Source organism: Galeopterus variegatus, unplaced genomic scaffold, assembly GCF_000696425.1.
Source record: "Galeopterus variegatus unplaced genomic scaffold, G_variegatus-3.0.2 Scaffold2783, whole genome shotgun sequence".
Classification (NCBI taxonomy): Eukaryota; Metazoa; Chordata; class Mammalia; order Dermoptera; family Cynocephalidae; genus Galeopterus; species Galeopterus variegatus.
The window spans coordinates 33,649-36,606 of NW_007728894.1; the positions used below are offsets into that span (position 1 = coordinate 33,649).

General features: G+C 43.2%; 1 pseudogene; it reads left to right on the forward strand.

Moving 5' to 3' along the window:
* Positions 1-1,229: 1,229 nt before the first annotated feature.
* Positions 1,230-2,139, forward strand: LOC103598918 (annotated as a pseudogene).
* The last annotated feature ends 819 nt before the right edge of the window (positions 2,140-2,958 follow it).

Consider the following 2,958-nt stretch of genomic DNA (forward strand, 5'->3'; position numbering starts at 1 on the left):
ATGAAATGACTGAAAAGCAATTCTGAGCAACAATCTTAAGGAAATTCAATGAGATACAAGAAGACTCAGTTAGATGACACAACAAAATGAGAAAAACAACCCAGGATGTGAAAGGGGAAATTTTCAAAGAGGTAGATACCTTTAAAAAGAGTGTAGCAGAGCTCCTGGAACTGAAGGACTCATTCAGTTAAATAAAAATTACAACTGAGAGCTTAAGCAGCAGCTAGAGCAAGTGGAAGAAAGAATTTCTGATCTCGAAGACAGTCTTTTTGAAATAACCCAGGTGGACAAAAAAAGGAATAAACGAATTTTTAAAAAGAAGGAAATCTATGAGAGCTATCAGAAAACGTTAAGCACACGAACGTCTGAATCATGGGTGTTCCAGAAGGGGAGGAAAAAGGAAAAGGCACTGAAAACCTATTCAACAGATAATAGCACAAAACTTCCTAGGTATTAAGAGAGACATGGACCTCCAGGAGACTCAACAATCCCCAAACAGATTCAATCCTAAAAGGTCCTCTCCAAGGCACATTGTAGTCAAACTGTCAAAGACAAAGAGAAAAGCATGCAATTACCTATAAGGGACTCCCCATCAGACTAAGAGCAGACTTCTCGTCAGAAATCCTACATGCCAGAAGAAAATGGGATGATCTATTTCAAGTAGTAAAAAAAATAACAAAAAACTACCAACCAGCAAGACTATCCTTCAGAAATGAAGGAGAAATAGTGTATTTCCCAGATACACAAAAACTGAGGGAGTTCACTGCCATATGACCAGCCCTACAATAAATCTTCAAGGGAGTTCTGCACCTGGAATCCAATCCTGCATCTTGGAAGAATTAACATTGTAAAAATATCTATACTACCCAAAGCAATCTACAGATACAATGCTATACCCATCAAAATACCAATGACATTCTTCACAGAAATAGAAAAAAAAAAAAACAATTCTAACATTCATATGGAGCAACAAAAGTCTCTGAATAGCAAAAGCAATCCTGAGCAAAATAAATAAAGCCACAGACATAATACTGACTTCAAATTATACTACAAAGCTATAGTAACCAAAACAGCATGGGACTGGCCTAAAAACAGACACACAGGGAGAATGCCGTGGGCCTTTCTCACAGCCCCTCTCCCTGCCCCACTTTAGTACCAGCCTCCAAATCTCCAGACTAAGCTCAGTGCTGGGCTCCCACGGTCTGGTTTTGCTCAGACCTTCTCCACAAATGGGCATCTTCTGCTGTGGGCCACTAGGTCTGACTTGGAAGCTGCTGGTGCCTGGAAAAGGGCCAGTTCAGCTTGTGACCTGCCTCTGTGGAAACCCCTTGCAGGCCAGACTTGCCAAGAAGGCCAGGGTCAGGCAGGATGAACCCAGTACACCACCGTCCTCTCTGTTGAGCCCCCAAGCATCTGGTCTGCATCCAGAGGAACAAGGCCACAGCTCAGGCTCGCAGTCTGCAATGTGCCCTTGGGCTTTGGTGAGAGTTGGAAGAATTACCTCAGCAGAGACTTTGGGAAGCCGTATTTTATACAGCAAATGGGATTTCTTGCAGAAGAAAGAAAACATTACACTGTTTATCCACTCCCACATAGTCTTCACACGGATCCAAATGTGGGACGTAAGAGGTCTGAAAGTTGTTATCTTGGGACGGGATCCCTATCATGAACTCAATCAAGTTCAGAGATCTGCTTTAGTGTTCAAAGACTTATTCCACCTGCACCCAGCTTGGAAAACACTTATAAAGAGTGCTCCACGGTCTTGTTCGTCCTGGCATAGAGATTTATCTGTGAGCCAAACAAAGTGTTCTCCTACTTAATGCTATCCTCACTGTTCAGGCCCATCAAGCCAATTCTTATAAGGAGAGAGATTGGGAGCAGTTTACTGATGTGATTTTGTCCTGGCTAAATCAGAACACGAGTGGCCTTGCCTTCTTGCTCTGGGGCTCTTATGATCAGACAAAGGGCGGTGCCATCGATAGGAAGCATCACTGTGTCCTGAAGACTGATCATACCTCCCCGTTGTTGGTGTGTAGATGGTTCTTTGGATGTAGACCTCTGCTGCTGCAGAGGTCTGGCTGTGATCCTGAACTGAGGGGTGCTCTGTCTCCACTGGTGGTTTTGAGAAGCCGCTATTGAAGGATTGTCAGTTCTGAAGTTGAATAGGAAAGTTCCCTATTAACTCATAAATGTTCTGCACAAGGGGAAAAAGCTTCCAGAAAGCAGCTATGAATCAGGCTGTGCAGGAATGGCACAAACAGCAAAGACCAAATGTCTTTTTCTGCAACATGTCTTTGGCCTAAAATGCAGATAAGGTCAAATACTCACTTGGCTCTCTTCAGCTCCCTTACCTTTAGGAGTAAAGCGGGGAGGTGTGTACCTTTTGGTACAGCCAACCGTTTGGTGCCTGGTTTTACCCGGTAGGTTAGACTTCAGCTTTTAAGGTGCTGGGTGTTTTTGTAAGAAAGGCCCCCGTGTGCGTGGCCCACAGGCATTCCAGCTGCACTGCCCCCTTGAACTTTCAAGGGGCTCTTAGGCTCCTCCTTGAAGGAAGCATGTAGATGTTTTTGCAAGTTGCTGAAAATCTGGCCCAGAGACTAGGGATCAATTTCCTGATTGTAGTAGAGGTAAACATTCCTAAGGGAGAATCCTTGGTGTGAGCCTTAACAGATTCAGGCTGAGAGAAGTGAGCTGTGTCTTGTTTAACCTGTTGTTTTTTGGGTGTTTCTTGGAATAAGTGGTGGAAGTTGAACAAGGAAGAGGAGAAAAGGGAATTTTTTTATGGGTGGGGGATGATTTTCTCCTAGGGTTATCCTGAATTGGGGTTTCTAAGGCAACACAGACTGGCAAATGCTCTTTTTCATAAACTGAAATCAGTTTGGAATATTTTTTCTGCATTACTGGAGAAATTCACTTTTTTAAAAAAATGCTTATGCACATATGTGTATTTTTCAATCC